The sequence below is a fragment of the Mastomys coucha genome, unplaced genomic scaffold (genome assembly GCF_008632895.1).
Source record: "Mastomys coucha isolate ucsf_1 unplaced genomic scaffold, UCSF_Mcou_1 pScaffold15, whole genome shotgun sequence".
Taxonomy (NCBI): Eukaryota; Metazoa; Chordata; class Mammalia; order Rodentia; family Muridae; genus Mastomys; species Mastomys coucha.
Window position 1 is genome coordinate 121,529,350 of NW_022196897.1, and position 9,609 is coordinate 121,538,958.

General features: G+C 37.1%; 1 non-coding gene across 1 annotated transcript; it reads right to left on the reverse strand.

Annotated features, from left to right (window-relative positions):
• Window positions 1–6,327: 6,327 nt before the first annotated feature.
• Window positions 6,328–6,431, reverse strand: LOC116092671. The gene has a single exon (XR_004119407.1). It is a non-coding gene; the product is annotated as a U6 spliceosomal RNA (small nuclear RNA).
• Between the last annotated feature and the right edge of the window lie 3,178 nt (window positions 6,432–9,609).

A 9,609-nucleotide genomic window follows, 5' to 3' on the forward strand; every position in this document is an offset into this window, starting at 1 on the left:
TGTGTGTGTGTTGTTTCCATACACTTTTAAGAATTGTTTGTTCTATTTCTTGTAAGGTCACCCTTAAAATATTAATGTAGACCACATTGAATCTGGAAGTGACTTTTGGCAAGATAACCATTTCTCAGTATTTATTGGTGCTACACCATAAGCATGATAGATTTACCTTCTATTATCTTCTTTAATTTCTTCAGTATCTTAAAGTTTCTATTGCAGAATTCTTTTACTTCATTGGCTGAGTTTATTACTAGGTTATTTGTTTATGCTATTATAAATACCTTTTCCCCCTAATTTCTTTCTCAGCATATTTCCTATTGGTTTATAGAAACGTACGGATATGTGTTGAGTTTGTATCTTGCTACTTTACTAAAGTTTATCTCAGCTCAGTTTTTCCTTCAGAGTAGAGCCTTGGTTCTTATCTTTATCCTTCCACAGAGGACATTTTTGATAAACTGGAATATTGACACAGTGCTATACTTGGTCTCAGAGTAAGTAGATCTTCCCTTTTGGAGAGAAGAAGGACAACATTATAGGAAAGAAGTTTGCTAAGTGACAGGAACAGAAGGAATAATCACAGGTCATCAGGGGACATATTTATGGATTTCACAGAATAAAGATAATTCTGCTTGTCATGTCTCTTGACTTAAGGGATGGTAAAATGTGAAGAATATGTACATGTGAGAATTTGTGAAACCTAGTATTTCAAATGTTTTATACACAATCTTAAAGCCCCAAGCCTTAAAGGGGGAAGAAAATTTCAAATATAAGGCACAAGAGCATCCTTCAGAAAACCTTCCAGGACCATCTGCACCTGGGTCAGACATTCAGCAATGAGCTTCCTAGAAAGTAATTGTAAACAGGAAAGAAATCTATAATTTATCACTTGTTGAGAGATCTGTTTTCTCTCAGTTGTTTCATCCAATCACATGCCTTCAATTATGCTTGTGGAATGTCTTATAACCTTGTGAGGAGAGTCTCAATCTCTCCTCCTCAACATTGTTTCCTCCTTAGAGATGTCAAGCCTTAATCAGATAGTGTTCACATTGGGTGTAATTAATAAAAAATGGAGGCCAGTTCTCCATCTGTTCTCCCTATTTGAGCAATCCTACCCAGTGCTTAAGCTTGGGGCAATCTTTCTGCTTGGCTTCATCAGCCCCCATTCCCAGCTGCTGACACATCTATAAATCGTACCTCTCTGTCTGAAAAGCTTTTTTCTCCTCCTTTTAAACTTCTCTGCTTCTTGGACATCCAGGAGTTTGAGCTTTCCTATTTGTAAGCATAAATTTTTTTGCAACTTACTTTTAATAAGGGTTCCACCTCTCCTCTAGCCCACCACCCAGCAGAGGTGGTGGAAGAGAAAAGTTATTAGGATATGGGGGAAGTGGACCAGTTCAGTAGTAGTTCTTTGAGGGTGAGCTCCATCTTCTTTGGCAGCAGTTCAGACCTGTAGCAAACACTAAATACAATTCAGAAGCTACAGGTCAGTCCTCTAGGCAGGCAAACATCAGTCACAAAATGGTGGCTTCAATCCAACCCTTTCAGCAAGCAGACATCAGGCACAAACCAGCAACTCTAGTTCAGTCCTGAAAAATACACCAGACTTGCCAGCCAGCCTGAAGTGAGGCTGCAGAAGAGACAGGCTGTTGCAGAAACCTCAATAGCAGTTCTTAGGTGAGTTTCAATGGCGGTGTTATCACAAGTTGAACTCAACAACACTATGTAAGGTGAAGCAATACATGTGTGTTGTTAGTGAAGAATAAAGCAGCAGAGCAAAGCAAACCAAGGCTCAGTGCTCATATTCCACCATCTGTGGGGTCGTAGTTATATTCCTTCATCAAGTGTCCTTTCTCCTGGGTCTGATTCAGGAAAAAGTCTTTCATGTGTTTGCTTTAACAAGACATCCTTTCACGTATGTGCCCCAAATAAACATCATTTGATATAACTAACTTTCCAAGGAGGCAGAAGTTTCCACTTCACCTATTCAATTTCTGTTCCCTGCAGATCCATTTCATATACACAGAATCATTTTGCCAAATGATGATCCTAATCATATTTCCATGCCATTCACATGCAAGGGATTCATATCTACCTGCTAAAGAATCACATTTACTTTATTAAACACAGTATTCCATTTCTAGTCTAAACTCGTCTACTCACATCTCCCATTTCAGCTTAGCATTCATTGTTAACGATGGATAACACCCATCTTTTCTAGTCCACTACACAATATTTTATCCATAAACAATCTCTCCAGCCAGGCAATACTGGCACACACCTGTGATCCCAGCACTTGGGAACCAGAGGGAGGTGGATCTCTGAGTTTGGAGTCAACCAGGAATATAGAGAAGGAATCCTCCTCAAAGTTGCCTTTAATTTTCAAAGAACAAGGGGCTGTTAACCATTATAGGATGGTTTGAAGTATTTTCTGTAGGGTGAAATTTAGGATTTATAACTGTGTAACTTCATGAGCAGGAAATATCTTCAAATACCTGACTGAAAATCTTCAAATAAGCTTTTTGCTGTATATGTTTTCAGTTCCAAGAAAAACCAATACTTCAAATCCGTTAGTGCCCTTTCGAAGAAGTCCAGAGCTGGATAAACAGTCCAGGGATGGAACACAAACCTAGGACATGCACCATTTTCAGCAAAGCAAAAATTAAAACATCCAACCACCATAAAGGCCACCAAGGAACTTAACAAGTGAGTCTGTCAACACTAGGGGAATGTGGAGAGTGGAGAAGAGATATTTAGCTCATTGTTGGTGTTCAGGTTATATCATTTTAAACCTGAAATAGCTCTTCCTTTGCACTTCTGTAGCTCTAAATGAGGACCACATTTTGTTGAACTTTTCTGTGATACTCTGAGTTTTGAAGAATCCCAAGCACACTTTAATAGTTGCACCTTTAATATAAATCTGAGGTGATAGAGCTGACATGAATACTTATGAACCTTTGTCTTTAATATTTCATGAAAAGCATTCTGTTCCATCAGAATAGTGAAAACTATTAAGAGGAGGGAACAGAAGATAGTTTTAAACAGCAACATCATTATTTCTGCACAAAAAAGAAAACTATATGCCTGTATCAGTAAAAGAGGCAAAGTCCCTTCCACATTCCTATCTTTGACTGACTTTCATAGAAATAAGAGATGGAGTTCAGTTCCTGAGCTACTTCATCGTGGACATAGTTAGACACTATCACAATGCAATAACAATAAAATTCAGCAAACAAGAATATATCCAAGGCTCAACAGTCTGTTTTGCTAAACACCAGCTTACTTGATGTTCCAAGAAATTTCTTTCCAAAAGAAAGGAATCTACATGTTCACCAAAATTCTTTATTCTTAATATTAAAAAAAGTAGAAGCCAAGTTACATCAAAAAGGGACCACATCAACATATGCGGTCTCTTTATAATGCCAATCACAGAAAATCCTAGAGTAGTTTAGAACAGGTTCTCTCAGGTGACCTGGGCTGATGGGAGTGTAGAAGTGGTTCTCAGAATGTGTGCTGGACATCTTGTGTTCCAAAGAATCTACATGATGACATGGGAGTATCTCTAGTTGCTAGTTCACCTCTGTAGATGGCCAATGTGTGCATGTGTGTGTGTGTACATGCACCATGTGCACGTGTATATGTGTGTGTGTATAAATGACATCACAACAGATTAAAAGGAAAATTATCAGAATGTAGATGATTCTATAAAGCTAGACATTAAAAGATGTGAGATGATATAAACAGCACCACCCTGCCAGTATAGTGATGTCATTTTGCATTTAAAATTACTATGAACATATATTACTATGTATTAACCTATATTACTATGTAACCTATATTAGTTAAATATTAGTATGTGGTAGATTGATTGCTACTTTATTGGACTGGTAAATATTTGAAAATTACTGTTTTAATTTCTAAGTGAAATACTTATGATTCATACAAACAAAAACTCAAATTTCTGTAAGCACATTAACGAGTCCCAAGACTAAAGATTTTAAGAAGTGTTGAGTTATAATTTGACTTGATCAAAGGTTATGTGAACATAAAGCTAATCCATGTGTGCAATTAAGACTCATGTTCCCCATTACCTGTATATAGTCCAAAACTATTTAAAATATAAATGGAAAAAATAGGTATATATTTATGGCACAACATAAATGAGGGGGAATTAGCACATCATTTATTATACAGAAATAAATACACATTTTCTCAAGATCATTAGGAATTATGACAAAATAACAAAACTTCCTTGAAGCCAAATGGGGACCAGCAAAGAGGCATAATTATCTAAAAGTTGGATTACAAAATTAAATCTTTGTTCCTTTATGAAGAGGTTAGTCCATATCCCTCTTAGAAAGAGTAGGAAATTCTGTGTTAAGGAGTGCTGTGAGTTTTAATATTTTCTACTTTAAGAGTTGCTTTTGCTAATAGGATGTGTTACAAAAACAGAAAGAAAAAAAAAAAAACCTAAAACTCTTTCATTGCAATGTTTCCCAAGCCATGTCTCCCGAGTTAGCAATGGAAAATGATTGAACCAATCCAAGAAAAACTAAAAGATTGACAGGGAACAAAAAATTACACTCAGGAAAGTACAGACATGGTTCCTTGATAAAGATGACAGCTGACATCTAAAGAGAAGCTGAGCCATAAGCAGACTGGACATAAGCAGTCCTGAAGAGGCTATGCAGTACCAGGAACAGGAGAGAGGAAGCAGGAAAGCCTGTTGGATGAACAGAACAGATGGAATTTTTCAGAGATCACTGTTGCACCATTTTGTAATAACCATCCCTGCCTCTGTGTGTCTATGGGTGGGTGATACATTACCACAATGGCTACTGGGATCTATCTGAATAGCCTTTTATCTTTCATTCTTTTGTCTTTTTTTTTTTTTTTAATTTAGAGATATCGGTCCAGAGCCCTTGCCTTTTTAAAATTGATTGTCATTTTTAGATGAATTTTAGATGTTCTTCATACATTTCAGGTTGAGTCCCTTTTTAGATGTGTGATGTAATTTTTTTTCTCATTTTATGGCTTGCCTACTTCCTACTATTTTTTTTTTAATGTTGTGTCTTTTAAAGGACAAAAGTCGCTAAACATGATGGCTCATGCCTTTAATCCCAGACCTTGGGAACAGAAAGATCTCTGTGAATTTGAGGCCAACCTGGTCCTCATAGTGAGTTACAAGCCAGCCAAGGCTATGTACATCTAGTTTCAAAAAGAAGAAAGATCTTGTGGTTTTTCTTAATAACATTTAATTTGTTTCTTTTGCTTATTTTTATGACTCTGGGGTTGGTCTTATCTAAGGAATCATTGCTTAATTCAACATTACTAAATTGCCCTTTTTAAGAGATTTGTGCATTAATTTATTTACATGGGGTGAGAGTATGTATGCATGTACTCTGTGCACCCATCTGTAAGTTAGAGGGAAAATTGCAGAGTCCATTTTCTCCTTCCATCATGTAGGTCCCAGGGATTAAACTAGGATTGTCAGATTTAGAGGCAAGTGCTTTTACCCACTTGGCCATCTTGCCAGTTCCATTGATCCATTCTTAATTCTCATTGTATGTGATGAAAAGAGCTAGTTCCACTGATTAGCATATGCCATATTGCCCCACAGTCATTCTTGAAAAGACCATTTCCCCACTGAATAGTTTTAATACTCTTGTAAAATGTCAGTGGACTGTAAATGTGGTCCTTATGATTACTAAAATGTCTCCATTCTGTGTACTAGACACTGCTCAAGATATGGATGACCTTCACCCAGCCAAATTGCATGGTTTTCTTTTACATGCTGTTAAGTAGCAATTTCCTATAAGATAAAACATTCCATCTTGGGAAGAAGCTCCTTAAGACAAAAGTTTGTGTGTGTTTGTGTGTGTGTGTGTGTGTGTGTGTGTGTGTGTGTGTGTGAAAGAGACAGAGAGAAGGAGAGAGAAAGAGAGAGAGAGAGAGAGAGAGAGAGAGAGAGAGAGAGAGAGAGAGAGAGAGACTATTAACATTTGTTTACAGCTAACTTCATATATCTGGCCCTTATAATCAATGCTTCTCAACCAACAATCCCTTTGGTGGGGGTTGAATGACCCTTTTACAGGTGTCACCTAAGACCATCAGAAAACACAGATATTTATATTTCACATTATGATAAATAACAGTAGCAAAATTACATGAAGTAGCAATGAAAATACTTTTATGGTTGGGGGTCACCACAACATGAGGAACTGTATCAAAGGGTCTCAGCATTAGGAAGGTTGAAAACCATTGCTTTATAATTCATGATGTAACTTCACCATTTCTTACAAGTGAATCTGAAAACTTCAAAGACCTGAGAAGAAAAATGTGGAATGCTTCATAAACCCGCGTGCCATCTTTGCACAGGGGCTGTGCTAATCTTTCCTGTATTGTTTCTAATCTTATTATATTTGCTGCTGAAGCAAACAACTTCACAGGAAGTTGAAGGGAAAGCAAAACATTCTGTCTTAATTTCTCCTTTCCTGCTGTGATAAAACACCATGAGCAATACAACTTATAAAAGCAGTGCATATAAATGGGCTTAGAGTCCTTTATATGGAGAGATGGCATGGTGACAGGTGGCTGGAACATCAGTCAAGAACTCACATCTTGATCCATAAGTAGGCAGAGAAGCATACTGGGCAATTTGTGAGTCTTTTGAAACATCAAACCTTGTTCCTAGTGACAAATATCCTCCAACTAGGCCACACCTAATCCTTCTTAAACAGTTATGCCAACTGGGGATCGAGTATTCAAACTTATATGCCTATAAGTGTCTTGTCATTCTCATTCAAACTACCACACACTAGTTTTCTGTCAATGTGACACTAGCTTGTATCATTGGAGAAGAAGGAATTTCAATTGAGAAAATACTTTAATCAGACTGGCTGGTAGGCAAGTCTGTGGATATATTTTCTTGATTAAAATTGAAATAGAAGAGCCTAGGTAGCTGGGCAGTGGTGGTGCATGCCTTTAATCCCGGGACTTGGGAGGCAGAGGCAGGCAGATTTCTGAGTTCGAGGACAGCCTGGACTACAGAGTGAGTTCCAGGACAGCCAGGGCTACACATAGAAACCCTTTCTCGAAAAAGAAAAAAAATAAAGAAAAGAAAAGAAAGGGAGGGAGAAAGGAAGGAAGGAAGGAGAAAGGAAGGAAAGAAAGAAAGAAAGAAAGAAAGAGAGAGAGAGAGAGAGAGAAAGAAAGAAAGAAAGAAAGAAAGAAAGAAAGAAAGAAAGAAAGAAAAAAGAGAGAGGAAGAAAGAAAGAAAGAAAGGAAGGAAGGAAGGAAGGAAGGAAGGAAGGAAGAAAGAGAGGAAGGAAGGAAGGAAGGAAGGAAGGAAGGAAGAAAGAAAGAAAGAAAGAAAGAAAGAAAGAAAGAAAGACAGACAGACAGACAGACAGACAGACCCTAGGTCACTCTGGATGGTGCCACATGAGGGTAGGTTATTCTAGATGGGATTAAGAAAGCAGCTAAGCATAGCATGAAGAGCAAGCCAGTACGCAGTGTTCCTCCATGGCCCAAGCTTCACTGTTTCACTTCCTTCCTGTTTGAAATCCTGTCTTACTTTCCCTCAGGAGGGACTACAACCTTAAAGTGAAAGAAACTCTTTCGTCTCCAAGTTGCTTCTGGTCATGGTACTTAACATGGGCATAGAAATCTAACCAGAACACTCTTGGAGAAATGCTTTTTAACAATTCATAGCTTGAGGAAGCCCATAAAACTGGCCAGTTCCATCCAATTCTGAAAATATATACATAACATTAATGACTGTGGAGAGACAGGTTCAGACCAGCTGAATACTGCAAGAGGCAGAGACCAATGAGCTGACTAAAATAAGCAGAGATGAACAGCTTGGAAGGGTCTCACATTTACTGAGCTACCTGGAAACACTATACTTTGTACAATCGCTTGTAGGTTGTCTAGTACAGTCCTGATTTCCAGGTTTCGTGAGCTATCATCCATGCTGGAGTGGCTTTGGTGACAGTTTTCTTTGAGTTATTTCTGCTCCTCTAAGTAACTTCTCACCCATATTCCTGGAAGGAACCCCAATAAAAGTCATTGTCTTACCGAGTTGGATTTTGCTGGTATCCTTATTTTGATCTGTCACTGGTTCCCTCTGTGAGGTGAGGAGACATAAGAATAGTGTCATACTACCCATGCTGACCTAAACCTCTCATTAGTATTTCACATGTCTAGCCATTGATTCATTCTTTAAACTCTACTTGCTTTATAAGTTAATATTATAAGAAAATAAACTTTCCATGTTCCAATCTCACAGATATTCCTTTTCCAAAGGCTCTTCCTCTCGTAAGAAAAGGTGGAGTTCAAACCCACAGTTCAGGCAGCCCTGCTCCTAAGAACCATTGCTTATTCAAACCATCACAGAGTACAGTGAAGAATATATGACCAGACTACATCTATCAGAAATTTTAACATTATGTTTTATTATTTTATTTAGTTACTTTCATCACCTGTTTCGCTATGTTGATACTGTATCTGTCTTCTATTGCTGTATAATAAAAGACGACAGATTTATTTTAAAAACTATATACCTGCTTGAAGTTTTGTAGTTTAGAAGTGTAGGCATCATACCATGGATCATTCTCTACTCATACTCTCACAAGGCTAACATGAACTGTCTGGACTATGACACCCTAAGGCATCCTAAAACTCAAGAATTTTTAAGAATTCAGTTTTTGTACTTACAGCTATCCACTTCTCTTGCTTGCTGGATACTGGTGAGGGGTCATTCTTGGTTCCTAGGCTTTCTTTAGTTCTGTGTCACAAGGTTTTGGCCTTTATCAGACTTCTTTAAGCCTCGGCATCTTGCTTTTTCAAGGCTAGAATCTGAATCCTATTTTTATCACTTCCTTTAAGAAAAATCCAGACCATTATAAGGACTCATTTAATTAGGTTTGGATCACTCAAGATTATCTTCCATTTTATTGACTCAAAGTTAACTGCTTTGGGGCTTTAATTATACAACAACAATATTACATCATTATGCAAAATAATTATATAATAAATAGATTTAATTATATCAGCTTTGTCAACTAACATTATTTATTCAAAGACATTTCCTTATTCACACTCCAATATGCACTTACCAGATTATAGAATATGTATACTGAAAATATACCCAAGAAGCCTCCTTGTAATTTTTTGTTTATGCACATGCATCACTATCTCAAATATCAAATATTATAGTTAAATATAACATGCCTATATCATAGTCATTTAGTTACCATATTACAGATGAGTCAAGAACATTATCATCATCCTACATAGGTCCAATCCAACGTCACACAGTACCATAGTAGAGATAAGACTAGGTCATATCCACTTTCTACTCTCTAAATAAATATGTTCTACAGAACCACTACATTGTGTCTGAGACTATTCTACCTTATACCTAAAACACATAATCATTTTTATCAGTACATTTGACATCTGTATATTGGAAGGTAACTGATTTTTTATATATTAGTATATAAATCCTACTACTGTGCGGAAAGTGTCCATCATCTATAGGAATTCCTTGGTGGAGTTTTTAGGATCATTTATGTTCAATCATATAATTTGTAAAATAAGATACTTTGACTT